This window comes from Apodemus sylvaticus, chromosome 9, assembly GCF_947179515.1.
Source record: "Apodemus sylvaticus chromosome 9, mApoSyl1.1, whole genome shotgun sequence".
NCBI lineage: Eukaryota > Metazoa > Chordata > Mammalia > Rodentia > Muridae > Apodemus > Apodemus sylvaticus.
The window spans coordinates 98,297,857-98,319,286 of record NC_067480.1 but is presented as its reverse complement, the minus strand read 5'-3'; positions in this window follow the sequence as shown (position 1 = coordinate 98,319,286).

Here is a 21,430-nt window from a genome sequence, read left to right as displayed (position 1 = left end):
TTGAAATATAATACTTGTCAATGCAGACACACCCACTCACCAGTGCTAAATGCACAACTACATTGTAAATCACTGTATGTATTAGCCCTGCAGTCAGCCAATCAGTGGTTGCTCTGCTTTCTTTACCCATATCTGAGTCATTTTGATCTCCCAGCCTCCTACTCTCATGGATCTATGTATAAGCACATTGTTCTTTGTAACATACTGACTAAAAATCTAAGAGAGACAACTGTGATAACTTTCTTGTCAAGGAACTAGAAATGGTTCTTAATGATATTTTCTTTTTTTCTCACATTTCTAGATGGCCAACTAAGAGTTATCATCCTGTTCCACAGAGTCTTTTATGAATGTTACAAGAACTTGTAGCGACAGATGCCTTCCAAACCTAGGTCTGCTGAGATTCTTCCATTTTCAGCTAATTTAAGTATCTGTTGCCTGCTCTAACCAAAAGATATACTTACCAACTTAGGGAATAAAGTGAAAATCTTTCTTTAGATCTATCTTTAGACTAAAGCAGTACTGTAATCATATTTTACAACTGTTTCCAACAGGTTTATCATGCAGAAATATTATTTGGTCTTATATATTTTTCTGAAACCAGACTATACAATATTTGTATATTTGCACTCTTACCTAGTCAATTTCCTAGGTCTGGTTAAGTTGTGGATCTTGAAATATACCTACTATAGCCATTTGATTGAACTAACACAATCCTTAGGAGACACTCTATATGTGTCTTTATGTTCTCAGATCAGGGTACTTCTCACTACTCATCAAGGAAACTTTGCTGTGAAAGAGACAGAAATGAGAAATGTTTCCTAATAGAGAGACTGTTTCTCAATCAAAATGCAGAGTTGTAGATTAGATGTCAGTCCCAAATGATTTATCTACAGCACATCTTGTATACCCAAGGCTCAAGAATCATTGCCAAAGGTGGTGTGGAAAGATGGTAAGACCCAATGGATAAGGGAGTTTGGTATGAGATTGTGTGTTCTAGAATTTTCAGAAGAAAGACTCTGGTTATGACTGTGAAGTCTGGTTATGACTATGAAGTCTGGTTATGACTGATTAGGACTGCCTAAACATTATCTGAACAAAGAGATGCTAATCGATATACTAGTGTGCAGCAGGGAAATGCTCAGGAGTCCTCTACCCAAGACAAAGAACTTCAGGCAACTAAGTCTATTGAGAGATGGAGAAATCAGTCTTTCCCAAGGAAGGGTCCAATAATTGGTAATGTAATATCAAAATGGTCAGCTTTAAAAGCATATATGTGTGTGTGTTTGTGTGTATGAAATGCATATATATATACATGTATGACATTATATTAACTGAGTATAGTAATTATATATTTATATATATACATATGAATGTATATGTAAGAACAATTAAAAACAGATTATGACTAAAATATTGAAGATACATGGAGGCCTTTGGGGAAGGAAAGAGAAGGATAATTATGTGCTTATAAACTGAAAAGTTAAAATATATTTTCAGAAAAGTATAGTAAAATAAACTAGCAAAAGGCAGGCTGAAAAGGGAAATGTTGCCTCATTCCATATCTGCTCAGAGTCTCAGTAACAGAAGAATAAACTTGGAATTTGATCAAAATTTAAAACACTGTCATTCTGAAAAGACTTGATCCAGCATTGTAGGGGAGTACCAGGACAGAGAAATGGAAGGGGGGTGATTGGGAAATGGGCGGAGAGAAGAGGGCTTATGAGAACGATGGGGAGGGGGGAACCGGGAAAGGGGAAAGCATTCAGAATGTAAACAAAGAATATAGAAAATAAAAAGAAAATTAAAAAATTAAAAACAAAACAAAACAACCCCCCCCAAAAAAAACCAAAAAAAAAATTCAAACAAAAACAAACACACACACAAAAAAGTTCCACTACCTACACGTACAGGCAACATCTCTTCAGAAAATGTTTTTATACAAACAAGGCAGCATATGTATAGAAAATTATTATTACCTTTTCTGTCAGAAAATCACCTTTGTAGCTATGAAATAAATTATCTTTATATTTCAAAAAAATATTGAATTTACTATTGTGGCTAGCTACATTTCCTGATGATTTTTTAGAAGTGTCTGATCAGATAGATGGTGACAAAGGGCACTCTTAAATTTATATAACCAATGAGTATTGTACTGTGATCTCAGCTACTAAGTTTTGTGTTTTATTCAGTGTACACAAGAGTGCTTTTAACAAACATTGCTCTTTGAACTAATCATATTAAGGTATTAATTAATATTTAATGTTTTGTTTCAAAGTATTTCATTACTATACAATATTTATTTTGTTTTTGGAAGCTAGCCAGTTCATTAAATACCCTTTGTAATGTGCTAGCTAATCAAATTATTCAGGCTGTGATGCACGACTTCCATTGCATACACAAGCTCTGGATAGTCTATCAACAATGTGCAAGCTGCTCTTCAATGTTCAACTTTTGTGGCTTGGTTACCCTAGGAACAGTTTCCTATCATAGCTTTCAAGATTAAAAAAAAACAAAATAATGGATTAGAACCTGCTTATTTATCAATGATTGGGGATTTGCAGAAGAAAGGGAATCTCATCCTAGTAATTTCCAGCACTCATAAATAGGAGGAAGAAGTACAGCAAGTTCTTGGGCAGTTTTAGGTACACACTGAGTCCCATTCCCAACCCGCTATGTGCAAGCAAATTAAAACATTTAATATTTAATGCTGCTATCAGCAGAGACTAAAACCTGGAGTCGAACTGTAAGCCCAGGCACTGGACAAATGAAGCAGTCACTTGGATGGCTCTGTATGGGAATTATGAAAACTCCAAATCCTTTTTATGTCATGTTCTGAGCACCTACCTTATAGATTCATTTATAATCTCAAGTCTCTTCACATTTGCTAACCACCAAGCATCTTTTTTTGAGCTTTGCTACTGTAGAATACTGATCATTTTTTCCTTCTCCTTTTATTTTATTGTTTTTATTGAATCATTTGTTTGCACTCCAGATTTTATTCCCCTGCCCCATCCAGTCCACCCTATGACTATTCCACATTCCAAACCTCCTTCCCACACCACTGTCTCCATGAGAATGCCTCCATCCCCCTGCCTCCATACTAGCAGACCTCTAAACTCCCTTAGGCCTCCAGTCTCTTGAGGGTTAGTTGCATCTCTGACTGAACACAGACCCAGGAGTCCTCTGCTCTATGTTTTGGGGGCCTCATATCAGCTTGTGTGTGCTGCCTGTTTGGTGGTCCAGTATTTGAGAGATCTCAGGGGTCCAGGTAGTTGAGACTGCTGGTCTTCTTACAGGGTAGGCCTCCTCCTCAACTTCCAGTTTTTTCCCTAATTCAACTACAGGGGTCAGCAGCTTCTGTCCATTGGTTGAATGCAAATATCTACATTTGACTCTTTCAGCTGCTTGTTGCCTCTTTGAGAGGGCAGTCATGATAGGTCCCTTTTTGTGAGCACTCCATAGCCTCAGTAATACTGTCAGGCCTTGCAACATCTCTTTGACCTGGATCCCACTTTGGGACTGTTGCTGGACTTTCTTTTCCTCAGGCTCCTCTCCATTTCCATCTCTGCAATTCTTTCAGACAGGACCAATTTTGGGCTAAAGTTTTGACTGCAGGATGGCAACTCCCTCCCTCACTTGATGCCCTGACTTCCTACTGTAAGTGGGTTCTATAAGTTCCCTCTCCCTACTGTTGGGCATTTCATCTAAGGTCTCTCTCTTTGAGTCCTCAAAGTCTCTCACCTCCAAGGTCTATGGTGCATTAAAGAGAGTCCCCCCGACATCCTACCGTCCGAGGTTGCCTGTTTTCAGTCTTTCTGCTGGTCCTCATGGCTTCAGTCCTTTTCTCTCACTCAGTAGCATATCAGGATTCCATTTTACCCCCACCCCAGTACTCTTTCCCTCCCACATCCTTTCCTCCCCAGTTGTGAGGGGACAACACATGTTGAAGAGGATATGGAGAAAGAGGAACATTCCTCCATTGGTTATGGGGTTGCAAACTGGTACAACCACTATGGAAATCAATTTGTAGATCCTCAGGAAATTAGAAATAGATCTGCCTGAAAACTCAGCAATTCCACTCTTGGGAATATAGCCAAAAGATGCCCCACCATGACACAGGTTCCACTATGTTCATACCAGCCTTGTTTGTGATAGCCAGAATCTGGAAACAACCCAGATGTCCCACAACAGAGAATGGATACAGAAAATGTGGTTCATTTGCAAAATGGAATACTACTCAGCTATTAAGAATGAGGATATCCTGATTATTTCTTGCAGTGTTTAATGAATGAAATATGAACAAGGTATATGTATAATGGTATCAGAGAAGTAACTGAAGAATCAAACAGCCTGTGGTAGAAGTTGCTCTTCACTTCAATCTTTGTATAATTCTGTGCTTTCCTGAGATTCCCCAATGACAACCAACTAATATTTCAGGAAATAGACAGATTTTCCAGTCTTCAATTCCAATTTGGTTTTTAAAATGTCTTGATATAAGAATGTATACATGCATGCATGTGTAGGGTTACATACAGGTACTCATGATTATATATTTTAAATAAGGAAATATATATTTATATATTTGTGGGTATGCTATTTTCCTATGAATATGGTGTTCTTTCTCTCTCTCTCTCTTTCTTTCTCTCTTTCTTTCTTTCTTTTTTCTTTCTTTCTTTCTTTCTTCTTTCTTTCTTCTTTCTTTCTTTCTTTCTTTCTTCTTTCTTTCTTTCTTTCTTTCTTTCTTTCTTTCTTCCTCTCTTCCTTTGTCCATTCATTGTCCAATTCCTTACTTTCTTCTCTGTCTTTTCTCTTTCAGTTCCTTCAATATTTTTCCAGGCTGGTCCTAGATTCCTGTGCAGAAGCAAAACTCTGCCTTTACTTTCTGCCCAGCACTTGTGGCCAGGATTACATGTATTATTAGTACGCTGTCTACTTTTGAGATCTTAAGAATTAGTTATAGTTCTGTATAAAACTTTAAGCATGCACTTGAATCCATGATAGCAGAAAACACTTAAATTCAACAATGTCCCTTGGATAGCCTTTTTGAAACACATGGATTGAAGTTCATTGCAGTAATGTTCTACTGAGAACTTCTAATACAATTAATCTACTGATACTAGTAAAGGTGGGGAACATGTCTAAGTTTTACCCAGGAATAAGCTGACAGTAAATACATTGTATTGAGCATCAATGCAGACAAGGTACACAATTCCATATGCCTTATTTGGTCCTCTCTTTGATGTTCTCCCATAGCATCTCAATGCTTTACAAAGTGGAGTGAGAAAATAATAAATATGAAAGGGTAGTACAGTTTACAAACATAATATTTAGATTTGCTGAAGACATAAGAAATGTCTCTCAGAGACAGAAGGTCACAATTACTTAGGCAGCTAAAATCTTTCAGAATAGTCACAAATGCATTAAATCAATATACTACCATTATACTATATAACTATGTAGTATTATATATATAATACATATAATTCTATATATGATATATATATAAAACTATATATAATATATAATACTATATATAATATTATATATAATTATATATATAATACTATATAGTATATAACTATATAGTAGAGTAGTATTATATATAGTATAACTACTATTATACTATATAACTATACTACATTATAATACTATTGAGAAGCAGTCAATGGGTTTTTATTACCCAGAATCACTGAAGAGCACTTTAAATGTATTGGTTCCTCTGATGCTGAGTTTTTGTTTGGTTGGCTTATTTGTTTGTTTGTTTATTTGCTCTTCTACTATGATGCTTAAAATGAGTGTTACTGGCTATATTCACTTTAGAGAGACGAGACTTAGATTATACAAAATTATAAAAGTATGCCGATATGAGACTACATTGTATGTAAATATGTTTGTAAAACTTTATTATTTATCAATTATTTTCATGTTTTGATTACTATTGTCAACAAATAAATGATAACCATTCCTTTTTACTTTCAACAGAATTTGTTTGAATAAATTATTCTCCATGACATGAACTTCAGTGGTAAAGAAAAGAAGTTAAAGGCTCCGTTTCTCTTACTGGGATTCTAAAAAGAGCTGGAGAAATGGTTCAATCAGTAGAGTCCTGTAGGTAGCATGAAAGGCAGCCTGGTTCCTGGTCAAGTACAGGCTAGAAACCCAGGTGAGCCTGAGGGACGACAGGCATTCACCTGGTCCCTGGACACTAGGCTCCTGGCACAAGACCACAGTCCTCCATAGATTTGTGGCCATCAATAACATAAAGACAATGTCCCAAGCCCCTCCACAGGTAGAGGATGTGACCTGTGGTCACTTAGCCTAAAGACAGATCTCCATCCTCTCCGAGCGACCATCTGGAGTTCCCCGTCTTTTTTCCGCCTTGACCCTAGGCTAGACACAGCCCGTTGGCCCCCACTTCATTCCCGACTTTTCTGTGACTCCCAGCAGCACTTGAGTGCCCAAGACCCTGAGAACCAGATGGCCTTGACCTCCCTGCAGGCCCGGGCAAACCCTGGCCAGCTCTAGCTGTCCCCCAGGACCTCAGACTATGCTCCCAACCCTCTGAGCAGTGTCCCGCAGCTTCCCACAGCCGGACACCTGTCCAGCACCAGCTTGGGCTAAGTGAGATCAAAATCTCCTTCATCCTGCCTACCCAAGTGGCCTGAGCCCTGTGGCCCAGCACTGAAGTGTACCTGTTCCCGAAACACTAGAGGCATAAAAGGAAAACCCTTGGGTCTTGATGATCATCTATTCTTCTCAATCTAGGAACTCCAGACTTAGGAAGAAAACTTGCTCCACAAATAAGCTGGGGAGCAATTAGAAAAGATACTTAGCTCTCTTTGGCATGTCTGTCAGTGTGTAGGGGTGCACATGTACTGTTGAATCATACACGGATATGTGCCACATAAAAAACGTCAAGCGTGTTGGTCTAGGAACACTGGCGAGTAAGTCAAATTCTATATAGAAAAGCAAGGCATTTCCACAGGAGAATCATCACCATGCAGATAATGTTAGCACCACCTGAACAGAAGCTGAGGGAAGTGAAATGTTGAACATGGCAGGAAGTGATGCGTCTAGCGTGGTTGAAAAATAGCACAATCAAAAAATAAATAGATAAAACAGTGGCAGTGGAAACTAAGGCTCCATTTAAGCAGTGTTTCCAAGTCATTTATTTAGGATCTTGTGTAGCAGTAGAGAATACAGCCACAGTTACAGGAAGAGGATGAAGATAACACAGAAAAGGGAAATTCTCTGAGCAGTGTAAAGGAAGAGGCTGCCTTGACAAGATGGAAAAACAAAAGTCCCTAAAGGATCATGATTTTGTTCCTGGAATTTCCTAGGGAGGATCATGGAGAGAGGATATGTTCTAATTTGGTAGGCAAAATACTCATGTTAAAAACTTGCATTTTCTCTCTTCTCTCTTCAGTTATTAAGGGTTTTCATCCTACAGACAGCTTAATCTATGAAATGATACCATATGGCTGCTGTCTGCTCGACGGGAAATGAGCTCTTAATATTTCAACTCATCCTGCACTCGAGTAATATCTCAGTTAGGGTTTCTATTGTTGCAATGAAACCATGATGACAAAAAAGTAAGTTTTAGGGAAAAAAGTTTATGTAGCTTCTACTTCCTGATCATAGACCGTCATTGGAGGAAGTCAGGACAGGAACTCAAGTAGAGCTGGAACCTGGAGGCAGGAGCTGATGCAGGGACCACAGAGGGGTGCTGCTCACTGACTTGGTTTCCATGCCTTGCTTAGCCTGCTTCCTAATAGAACCCAGGACTATCAGCTCAGGGATGGTACTACCCCAAAGAAGTGGCCCACCTGACCCATTGATCACTAAGATAACACCTTACAGCTGGACTTCATGGAGGCATTTCTTCAGCTGAAGCTTAATCATGAGGAGCGACACTATTTCAGAGAATTACAAGGTGTGGCCTTGTTGGAGAAAGTGTATTACTGAGAGTGTGCATGCAAAACACCAGTATTTCTCTTTCTCTGCCTACATATCAGGATATAGTTCTCAGGTGTGGTTGCAGGGTCTTCCTGCATACCTCTATACTGTCAGCCATGAAGACAATGGACTAAACCTCTGAAGCCTTAAGCCAGCCCCAAATAAATATTTTCTCCTATAACCAAGGTACCTAGGTTGGTAACCAAGGACTCTAGGAGTTATTTTTATTTAATTTTGTTTTATCATAAAGCAAAGTTTAGAACTTGGATGAAGGATATAGCTCAGTGGTAGAACATTTGCCTAACCTGTACAAGGTTCTGATCCCAGAGGCACAATAAATAGACATTGTAATAAAATCACCACAACTATGACACATTTGTGTAGTTTGTGGTACATAACTGTTCTATACCATGACTATTAAAATATAACCTGAAATCAATTAATCTTTTGCTTGAACTAATATCATAAATACAGTATGCTTAGACTCAAATCTAAGCTCATCACCATAGTTTCCAAAATGTATGTCAAAAGCCTCTGAGCTGAGACCAGACCACTCGATTTCTGGGCCTTCTGACCACATTAAGTACTTTTTTCCCAGTTCCCAAAGATGATTTATGTTCATTCAGAGATAGATGCTATCAGCTTGCCATTACTGATGCCTGCAAAACACTAGATCTAGACTTTAGTGCCATAGACATATTCCTACAATTCATATATTCAGTCAACAAACACCAGTTATTCTTTCAGCTTCTTCAAATACAAAATCAAGTTGTTTTGCTCTCATTTTGTCATACACATTTTAGTCACTGTCGATTATTCCATAATCAAGTTCTCTAACACCGTTGCTTTCTGCTGTAATATTTATGCGTCTACCTATTTTTTGGAAGTCCTGAGCCTTGGGATACTGTTGACTTTTGTCAGGGCAGTATTTCTAGCATCAAAAATCTATAGGTCCCAAATATAGTAACAGTGGAGGTCAGTTTGAATAGAATATCAATTAAGCAGAATGTGAAGCTATGGACCTTTGATCCCAGAACTTAGGAGCAAGGGTAGGCAGATCTCTGTAAGTTCTAGACCATCATGATATACCTAATGAGCTTCAGGCTATCCAGAACTATACAGTGACAACTCAACACTCCTCAAAATAAAAATAAAATATCAAAATTTAAGATTATGTGAATTATGGAAAAAGTTGACTTTGTCCCTTCCAAATAGAAAACAAGTTTTATGTAGTTGATAGTGTTTTAACAGGAACTAATCCAGAAATATGAAAAATCATATTGGCAAAATTAATCACAACTTAAAGTAGTTCAGGTGTTATTGACACTTTTCATTGATACAATAGCAATTAAAAAATTGTGAGTCTGGACCAATGCTTTAGCACACCTCTTTAAAAGTATAGTATGAGAAATGCATAGCTCATCATCATGTTGCAAAATGTGTGGTCAACATATAATCTTCCCATCTATCTTTTTCTCTAGGTTACCTGATATCACCTTTAAGATTTCATAATATCCTTTAATTTGCCAATCTATTAAAATACTCATTTTATTATTTTTATTTAATCAATGATGCATAGAGATATTGAAATATTGTCAATATGTTTATTTAAATGTGTTTATTATCTTAACAATAAAACATTTTAATTAAAGTGAAATCCTGAATTTCTTCTAAAATTTAAATGTTCTATATCATCATATTACATATATAACACTTCAATATCTCATTCATTCATTTTTTAATTTTTTATTTCTGAGATTTTTATTTTAATTACAACATTTATCTCTTTGCTTTCCTCCCTCCAAAACTTTCCATAAACCTTTCCACAATGTCCTTCAAATGCATGGCTTATTTTTCATTAATTACAAACAGACACACATATATATGTATATATATATAATGCATGTATATAATGTATGTATATGTATGTATATGTATGTATATGCATAATGTATGTGACTAAACATATGTATTATTAAATATTATATATATATATTTTTTTCTATTAGGGAATATTTTGGTTTGGTAAATTAGGTGTTGTAAATTCTCCCCCAATAACCACGACTTTACCAGAATTGAGTACTTAGCTATATGTAGGCTTTTGATACCAGGCATGGTATCCCTCTTGTGGAACAGGTATTAAGTTTACTGCAAACATATGTGTTCCACTAATTTATCCTTAGGGTAATTGTGCCATGCTGGTCATTAATTTGGATCACAGGTATCACAGATAGGACTGCAGGTTTCTATGCTCCTTTGGGAGCTATCATGGTGCCCTATGGTACTATTAAAAACTAGTCCTCAGGGAAGAGACATCAAGTTAGTTTCAGCTCAGTGGTCTCTGGGCTGTTATCATCATATGTGCAGTGACTTCAGCAGTAGAGACTCATCTTCCACCCCAGGAGACAATTCAGAGCAATAGACACCACCTTTATGTTTTTCATTACGGGCCAAGAACTCGGAACTCTCGTGCCTTGTATTCAGGTCTTTGTTACGTTTCTCTGTAGGTTTGGATTAGGTCAATGCATGCACACACCATCGATCACGCAGTGTTCTCTATAGCTTTTGTGACAGTTGATATACTTCTTTGCCACTGAACTGACCATTGGTGGTTACTGACGTTTATGACTTGGAACACAACACTAAGGCGATAAGCTATTTCATTTAAAATCTCAATTAAGCTTGTGGTATATCTATATCTATGTAATATATTACATATTATATATGTATGTATGTATGTATGTATGTATGTATGAATGTATGTATTTCTTGGAAACAAACCATTTTTCCTTGAGGAGGTGAATGGTCTATGATACAGTCCTATGAATTAGTAGTCACTGCTATAAACACTATCATCAAAGGTCTCAGATTAGTCCTAAATTCATGTACTAAATGAAAGAAAACATTTGGAAAAAAGAGTGAGTTCTGCCTGATACTAACTAAATGCACATTATGAAAGGCAAAACTCCTGTCCCTTTAAAGACAGAAAGAAACCACTTCCTAGAATTAATTTGCATTGAGAAATAAATAGTGCCAAACTGGTATGTATGGGTATGTTGATTTGAAGCATTTCTAGTCCCTTACATTTATTTATTGTTCTGTTGCTCTTTGCCAAGGTCTCAGAGTCCTGAAATGACATCATGAAATTTATATTTTTACACTTTTATTTTTCATTAAGTATTTGGATTTCTACATCTTTTATTTTCCTGTAATAAAATAAAAAATCAACTTAGAGAATTATAAATAAATCCTGGCTGACTTTAATTTATGCTATGTTGGAACTGGCTCTGTGGATCACAAAGAACTAAACTGATTTCTTAGTACTGACTCTGTCACATTTTATAAGAGATTTAATCTGTCTTTAACTGTATTTCTAAGCTTTCCTATTCTTAATATTATTACCTCTGTAAATTCATCTTCTTTGCACTGGTTTAGAATGCACTTAACTCATATTTCTATTTTAGATAATTTCATGTTTATGAAAATTACAAGAGTTGGTCAGGGAAGTCTTTATGAGAACTGGACATGTTCTGTTGCTATTTTATAACTCTTAATCTACAAACTGTCTTTTATAATGTTAACATATTTCTTATTGTACAGAACAGATACTCTGTAAAGTGTTTCTTAATTTGCTTTATTTTCAGAACTTATTTAATTCAGATGTTGCAGTTGTATTGTTTATTTTATGTCTGAAGAATTTTTATGAGATATATTTTCTTTATTTACATTTTGAATGTTATCTCATTTTCTCCTCCACAAACACCCTATCACATCCCCGCCTCTCCTTGCTCACCAACCCACCCCCTCCTGCTTTCCTGTCCTGGCATTCCCCTATATTGGAGCATCAAGTCTTCTCAGAACCAAGGGCCTTTCCTCCCTTTGATGTCCAACAAGGCTATCCTCTGCTACATATGCAGCTGGAGTCATGGGTCCCTCCATGTGTACTCTTTGGTTGGTGGTTTAGTCCCTGGGAGCTCTGGGGAGTCTGGTTGGTTCATATTATTGTTCCCTCTATGGGACTGCAAGTTCATTCAGCCCCCACCTGGGGATCCATCCCATATACAGTCATTAAACCCAGACAGTATTGTGGATGCCAACAAGCGCTTGCTAACAGGCGCCTGATATAGCTGTCTCCTGAGAGGCTCTGCCAGTACCTGACAAATACAGAGGTGGATACTCTCAGTCAACAATTGGACTGAGCACAAGGTCTCCAGTGGAGAAGGAAGGACTGAAGATTTTAATGTAACTACATTATTTTCCACTTGTCTTTTCTCCTTTGAAACCCTCCCATAGAGCACTGATTACTCTCTATTTCTCTAAATCTTTTTTTATTAATTGTTCTCACATTTATATATGTATGTACATATACATTAAAATATAATTTATTCAGGGTCAATGAAGTTAATTCTCTGCATGATTTTGGGGTTGACCATTTGATAGTAAATACCTATGGTTGTATTTTTCCCCAGGGAAGAATATTTCTGCCAACTGCTTAGTTGTCTGTAGTACTCAGTGTAGGGTTGAGACCTCCTGAGTTTTTCAGAGTATGTGTTATTTTGTGTCTTATTGCCTTCCTTCTTCAGCACATATTTAGAAAATCATGTTATTGAGAATTTATGGATGGAGCTCTAACATTACTAGGAGACACAGTCTCACAACAAATTCCCAAATCTACTGGTTATTATAATATTTCACATGTCTACTCTCTTTTCCAAAACAACCCCTGGGCCTTAGGTATGGTAATTGTTTTATAGACATATCTATTGTGTCTGAGATCTAGTACTCTGCACTGTAGTTTTCTGTAATGTTTTGCTTCTGCTGAAAACAAAGATTTCCTTGATGAGGGATCAAGATAGCCATGGCTATAAAGCAAAATTATTAAAGTATACTTAGAGATTATGTTGGCTTAGAAAGTGTCACTTGCATTTTCTCTTCCAAGACCCATTACTTCACTAGTTCAAGGCACTTGGCTCAGTTTCCAATACTAGCCATGATTTCTCTCCTGTTGTGAATGTCTGAAGTTATTTAGAGAATAGTATGTTTTCAACAAGTTAAGTATGATACTACTACACTCTTACCATTTTTGTGCCAGGATAGTTATTTTTTATAGTTCATAGATGACATAATTGGTCAGGTCAGTGGTTGCTAACTGTTTTGGAAGTGTGAGTGGCACCTTTTGGTACCATGAAGGCTACTCCTCAGAAAGAAAGCTCAATTCACTTCCAATTCAGAGGCCTCTGAACCCTATGTTTGAAATGAATTGTGTCTCCCAAAACAAATGTACCTTCTACCTCTGCAGATAATCAAGAGAAAAAAAAACAACAACATTAGCAATGTTTTAGGACTCTTCTTGATAGCCTTTACCAAAAGCTCATAATGTCTTTCATGGCTGATGGTGGGATTTTTTGCTAAATGAGTGGTCTTTTACTCTTATGTGGAGCATTCTCAGCCCAAATAAGAAAATTATTTAAACTTATATTTTTAGATTTATACAGAGATTTACATATTTTACATGCTATTTTTATAAATAGTTAATACAATGATTCCTTAGGACTTTTAAACACACTCTTGCTATTATTTAGCCTAATTTACCTTCAGTTTTAATAGTTTTCCCAGTCAGATCCCATGTACTCTGATAATTCCCACCTCTTTTGGCCCCATCAAAATACCTTGGCATGGCTTCTTTCTTTCTTTTTTTCTTTCTTTCTTTTTTTTTTGACTTCCCTTGTTTCTGTAAATTCTGGCTTATAAATCAAAGTTCAGTAGGTCATATCCTTGCCTACATCTGCAAGTGATTCATACTACTGCTTTCATAATACACAGAAAAATTCTAATAGAGATTCCCTCATCAAGGATGCTGAAAATGTGTAGCATCAGCTCCTTCTCAAGAAAAAAAGATGCTATTCCTCCATCATAACATGAAGTACTTGTTAGAGGGTGAATAAAACTCAATCCACTTTTCTCTACTAGTTTTACTAAGATAAAACAATCTGATTGCTTTTCATACAATATACAAATTTCTCCCTGATTTTCTAGTAGTCTTGATGACTGATTACATTAGAAAGCAAGCTTTATTTTGTTTATACTAATATTTTAAATAAAAATACCTATTGAAAATTTTTCTTTTTCAATGGGAAGTAAGTATGTAAGTAATTCAAAGTTGATATCAGTATATTATACTACTTTAAGTTTTAATAATAATCAGAGTATATAAATTGAAGGTAAATGATGTCCTTGCTGAATAACTTTATACCTGCAAACAGAAAAGCTCAATTTGGTGTTCATTATGTCAGTACTTACCTAGAACAACCATACCTATATACATAAAAAGGAAATGCTCTAGGGCTTATTGTTTACAATGTTCAAATGAATATATGAAGTGCAGATGTTTACTACAACAACTTTCAGTAGTGCTTAGGCCTGCTATTGCTCATGGAAATGGGAAGAGCTCTTGCTTATCAAAAAAATTTCCAAATTTTGACAGCTCACACCAAGTAGCAGGCTGCTGCCAATGGTCCTTTTCTTCATACACAGGTATTACTTGCTGAACTATCATTTATCAAGTAGGTATCTGATGAAATCAAAACAATATGTTCTGATTATAATCTGAGTGTTCAACTTGTTTGGATAACACAGTTCGAGTTAACTGGATATCAAGTTGTCTGTAATCTAAAGATTTCAGATTCTTTTTATAGTAGAGATGGAGAAAGAACAGATTTTTTTCCACTTGTGATAAAGTCTCTATGTCCCTTGGAGAGCACTATTAGCTAAGCCTTAGAATAAGAGAAAATTTATATTAATTTCTAGAGATTTCTTTGTTCTGTTCAGTGTCCATAGATGGTCATCACTGCTCATTCTGATAACCACTTTAAATTTTCTTCAACCTACTCTCTACACCAATAAAGAAACTTATTGTTTTATCACAGATTTTCAGGGACTAGAATATCAGAAAATCATTGCAAATGTAAACATACATACTTATTTTTTCCATTTAATTATGATATTGTATAAAGTAAATGGTTAAGATGATTTATACCTTTTATACCTTAATATTTGGATAACTTCCTCCCCAAAACTTATTTTGTCACAGCATTAAGTAGACACCCACCCACTTTACTGTGTTCTCCTATATAGCCTATTGACTCAATACTATCCTTTGGATCACAGGAAGATAATTTTAAATGTTTATAACCATTGTAGAAGTTAACTTTCAGTATTTTCTCAGGAAAATAAATTTATAAAGTACAGGCATGTTCATAACTTGTGGATGAATACCCTATATGATTCTTTCAGGGCTATATACAAGGCAACTAATTGAGCCTGCTTGCTTTACCATCTCTAGAGGAACAGACAGGGAGCATTTAATAAATCACCCTACAAGGGTCTCCACCAAAGTAAGAAGGCATAATTCCAGTATGTGACAAGGGTAGATGTAACTAGGACACAGGTCAGTCTCAAAAATTCCAATGTGAAGTTGAAATATAGAAAAAAAAAACCAACATGTTTTGCAAGAATATGCTTTGGCTTAACAACATATATCATTGTGTTCTTAGGAGAGGAAGGCAATGTGGAGGGAGATAGAAAATTGGCATAAAACAAAACAGAAAATGTTCCTGTGAGAGCGATGACAGCCAGATTGTAACACCAGAGAAATGTGAGATGTATTGCCATCTCAGCCATGCAAACACTGGGAATATTAAGCACTGGACATTAGGCCAAAAGATGAAATAGATAGTGCGAATGGACTTTTTACTCATTACTGGCATGAAGAATAGTTTTAAAAGTCAATTAAGGTATAACATGGATTTAGCTTGCATGTAGTCAAGAGCCTCTCTCCTGGCCAGTGAGGGCCTCTTGAACCAGGGAGGAGCCCTAGCAATTGAGCCTCTTTGTTTTAATCCCCTGCTGCTGAACAGCAGGAGTCAATCGTCTGAAGTCAGAGGCCTCTTGCTTTATAACAACAGAGACTTAAGGAAGGAGAATTTTTACTAAAAAGTATGATATGATACTTTTGCCCCAGAATCACAGCTTTTGATACCTCAACCCATCTCTGCTTTTCCTGGGAAACCCTGTGAATGCAGGACATTCCTTCTCTCCCCTCTCTCCTCCCAGCCCTCTGCAGTTAATCATTTGGATTGCTTTACATGGTTCTCTGTTAGCCAATTGTGGAATGGCTATTTTAAGTAGAAATAATGACAGAAATCACTCAAAAATAAAAGTGATTTTTTTTTCACTTTTTATAGTTCTTTCAATATTTGCTCCTGTATTGTCTTTGATATAAAATCTAAACAGCTTAGACTTCTGTTATCTAGACTTTGGATATCCTCTCTTTTTCTGTTTTATCATTTTCCTTCCTTGCTCTGTTTTTTTTTAGGCATCCAGTTCTCTCTTAATTTTTGCTGTTTCACTGAAGAATGTTAAGTGCACTAATTAGCATCTATCTCCTTTCACTTTGGATATACAATGATGGATATACAACAAACCACACTGTTAACTCTTTTGCTCTCCACATTATGTCAGGCAATCTTTCTATGGTACCTCCTTTTTTACAACTCTCTCTTTTATTTGCTCACTTACTTTCCATTCAGTATAAGAAGCTGTCCACAATAAAGTTAACATGATTTTTTGAATTATATTTTTAAACTATTTTTTAAATTATTGTGTTCAATATATCATCACACAGTTGTCCCTCCTTCATTTTTCATAGTGCCCACATCCTTTCTCCTCTAAATCCACTCGCCATCTCTTTCCCTTAAGAAAAGAGTAGGCATCCCAGGAATTTTAGGCAAATAGCACATACAGAGATACAACAAACCTAGGCACAAGCCCTCATTTCAAGGCTGGGCCAGGAAACCCAGTACTCTTATCTGTACATGCCTCTATGATGTCAGCCAAGCAAGGCAATGATTTATGAGTATAGCAGAATATCAGCCCCCATCCTAGGTATTTGGGATATCCAGCCTTAGGTTCCTCGTCCCAGGATTCTATGATGATGGCCATACCAAGGACTCCTAATAATATAGGATATGGTGCCTGAACAGCCTGTCTTCTCTACCAGCAAGTCTTCCATTATTGGGACTCAAACAATAACCCAGCCTTAAAACCATCAAACTACAACCTATCTTTGCTTGCAAGATATTCTGCGGCAAAGAGGTAGCAGAACTTGTGAGAGTGGCCAACCAGTGACTGATCTACTTTGAGGCTCATACCAATAGAGGGAGACCATGCCTGACAGTGCCTTGCTGGCCATTTTCACTATGTTAATCCTACTAATCTATATGACAACAAATTCCAGTCCCTGAACAAAGAAATCAAAGAAGACCTCAGAAGATGGAAAGATTTCCCATGCTCATGGATGAATCAGTAGGACTGACATAATGAAAGTGGCTCTTTTACCAATAGCAATCTACAGATTTAATGCAATCCTCATCAAAACTAACTCCAGATCAATTTTTCACAGAGAAATAAAAGAATACTTCTCAAATTCATCTGGAATGACAACAACAACAGCAACAACAACAACAACAACAACAACAACAAAAACCCAGGATAACCAAAACAATTCTCAACAATAAGAGAACTTCCAAGAGAATCACCATCTTTGACCTCAAGCTGTACCTCAGAGTAGTAGTAATAAAAACTGCATGGTATTGGTACAGAGATGGATAGGATGATCAACTGAAAAGAATTGAAGACCCAGAAATAAACCCACACACTGATGGTCACTCAATCTTTGACAAAGTAGTCAAAACCACCCAGTGGAAAAAAGACAGAATTTTCAACAGATGATTATCATCTGACAGTCTGCATGTTGCAGAATACAAATTGATCAATAGTTATCACCTTGTAGAAAGCTCAAGTCCAGGTGGATAAAGGATCCTCACATAAAACCAGATACATCAAATTGAATAGAAGAGAAATTGGGAAATATCCTTGAACACATTGTCACAGGGGAAAATTTGCAGTAGAGAACACCAATGGCTCAAGCTTACAGTTCAACAATTGACAAATGTGACCTCATGAAATGGAAAGCTTCTGAAAAGCAAAGGACACTGTCAATAGGATAAACATATAGATTTGGAAAAGACTTTTACTAACCCTGCATCTGATAGAGGGATAAAATCCCAAATATAAAAAACGAACTCACGAAGTTAGATCCCAGAAAACCAAATAAAACAATTAAAAAAATGAGTTACACTTGTAATCAGAGACTTCTCAACTGAGGAATCCCAAATGTGTAAGAAGCACCTGAAGACACCCAAAAGAAGTAGACAGCAAGAAATAATCTCAGGGCTGAAATCAACCAAGTAGAAACAAACAAACAAACAAAAAAAAACTATACAAATAATCAACAAATCTAGGAAGTGTTTTTTTTTTTGAGAAAATAAACATGATAGATAAGCACTTAGCCAGACTAGACAGAGGGCACAAAGACAGTATCTAAATTAACAACATCAGAAAACTGGACATGACACTTCCAGGAGGAACCTGCTATACCTCTCCTGGGCATATACCCAAAGGATTCCCCAGCATGCAATAAAAACACATGCTCCGTTATGTTCATAGCAGCCTTATTTATAATAGCCAGAACTGGAAAGAACCCAGATGTCCCTCAATGGAGGAATGGATACAGAAAATATGGTATATTTACACAATGGAATACTACTCAGCAATTAAAAACAATGAATTCACAAAACTTTTAAGCAAATGGTTGGATCTGGAAAATATCCTAAGTGAGGTAACCCAATCACAAAAGAATACACATGGAATGCAATCTCTGATAAGTGGATATTAATTAGCCCAGAAGCTCTGAATACCCAAGGCACAGTTAGCATAACAAATGACTCCCATGAAGAAGTAAGGAGAGGGTCCTGATCCTGGAAAGGCTTGATCTAGCATTGGAGGGGAGTATCAGGACAGAGAAAAAGGAGAGAGGTGATTGGAGAATGAGTGGAGAGAAGAAGGTTTATGGGACATATGGGGAGGGGGGAACTGGGAAAGTGGAAATCATTTGGAATGTAAACAAAGAATATAGAAAATAAAAATATACAATTATAAAAAAAGAAAGAAAAGAAAGAAAAACCTAGGAAATTCAAAAGAATCATCAGATCCTACTACAAAAGCTTATAGTCAACAAAACTGGAAAATCTAGATAAAATGGATAATTTTTTAGACAGATACAAGGTACCAAAGTTAAATCAGAATCAGATAAACCATCTAAATGGTCCCCATAAAACCTAAAGAAATAGTGACAGTCATTAAAAGTCTCCCAACAAAAAAAGCACATGACCAGATGGGTTTAGTGTAGAATTCTATCAGACCTTCAAAGAAGACCTAATACCAATACTCTTCAGTCTACAAAATACAAACAGAAGGAACACTACCCAATTCGTTCTATGAAGCCACAAGTACACTTATACCTAAACCACAAAAATACCCAATGAAGAAAGAGAACGTCAGACCAATTTCCCTTGTGAATGTCGATGCAAAAATACTCAATAAAATTCTCACAAATTGTATCCAAGAACGCATCAAAACAATCATTCATCATAATCAAGTAGGCTTTATCCCATGGATACAGGGATGGTTCAATATATGAAAATGCATCAAAGTAATCCACTATATCAGAAAAACCAAAAGAAAAAACATATAATCATCTCATTAGGTGGTGAGAAAGCATTTAACAAAATTCAATACCCCGTCATGATAAGAGTCTTGGAAAAATCAGAAATTCAAGGTCCCTACCTAAACATAATAAAAGCAATATACAGCAAACCAGTATCCAATATCAAACTAAATGGAGAGAAACTTGAGGCAATTCTACTAAAATCAATGACTAGACAAGGTTTCCCACTCTCCCCCTACCACTTCAACATAGTACTAGAAATCCTAGCCAGAGCAATTAGACAAAAAATGATGTCAAGGAGATACAAATTGGAAAGAAAGAGGTCAAAATATCACTATTTGCAAATGATATGATAGTATAATTAAGTAACTCGAAAAATTCTACCTGAGAACTCCTACACCTGATTAATAACTTCAGCAAAGTGGCTGGACATAAAATTAACAAACAAATCAGTAGCCTTCTTCTACTCAATGTATAAACAGGCTGAGAAAAAAATTTGGGAAAGGACCCCATTCATAATAGTAACAAATAATGTAAAATACCTTGGTATGACACTTACTAAGCAAGTGTAAAACCTGTGTGACGAGAACTTCAAGTCTCTGAAGAAAGTAATCTAAGAAGATCCCAGAAAATGGAAAAGTCTTCCATGCTCATGGATTGGCAGGATTAATGTATTAAAAATGTCCATCTTGCCGAAAGCCATATACAGATTTGATACAATACCCATCAAAATTCCAACTCAGTTCTTCACAGAGTTTAGAAAAGCAATTTGGGAATTAATCTGTAATAACAAAAAACTGAGGATAGCAAAAATTATTCTCAACAATGAAGGAACTTCTGGGGGAATCACTCTCCCTGACATCAAGCTGTATTACAGAGTAATAGTGATCAAAAGCTATATAGTATTTGTTAGACAGGCAGGAAGATCAATAGAAGACACAGAAATGAACCCACACACCTAAGGTTACTTGAACTTTGAAAAGATTAAAGCCATCCAGTGGAAATAAATAGTACTGGGCCAACTGGCAGTCAGCAAGTAGACTAATGCAAATACATGCATTCTTATCTCCTTGTACAAAGTTCAATCACAAGTGGATCAATGACCTCCACATAAAACCAGATATACTGAAACTAATGAAAAAGACAGAGGTGAAGAAGCTCAAACACATGGGAACAAGAAGAAATTTCCTGAACAGAAGACCAATGGCTTATGCTTTAAGATCAACAACCAACAAATGAGACCTCATAAAATAGCAAAGCTTCTGTAAGGCAAAGGACACTGTCAATAGGACAAATGTTAATTAATAGATTGGGAAAAGATCTTTTTCAACCCTACATCTGATAGGGGGCTAATATCCAATATATATATAAAGAATTCAAGATGTTAGACTCCAGAGAGCCAAATAGCCCTATTAAGAAATGGGGTACAGCGCTAAACAAAAAATTCTCAACTGAGGAATATTGAATGGACAAAAAGCACCCAAAGAAATGTTCAACATCTTTAGTATTCAGGGAAATGCAAATCAAGACACCCCTGAGATTCCACCTCACACCAGTCAGAATTGCTAAGATGAAAAACTCAGGTGACAGGAGATGCTGATAAGGATGTGGAGAAAGAGGAACACTCCTCCATTGCTGGTGAGATTACAAGTTGGCACAACAAGTTTGGGAATCAGTCTGTCAGTTCATCAGAAAATAGGAAATAGTTCTGAATAGCCAGCTATACCATTCCTGGGCATATACCTTACAGATTCTCTACCATATCTCACGAACACATGCTCTACAATGTTCATAGCAGTCTTATTTATAAAATCCAGAAGCTAGAAACAACTCAGATGTCCCTCAACA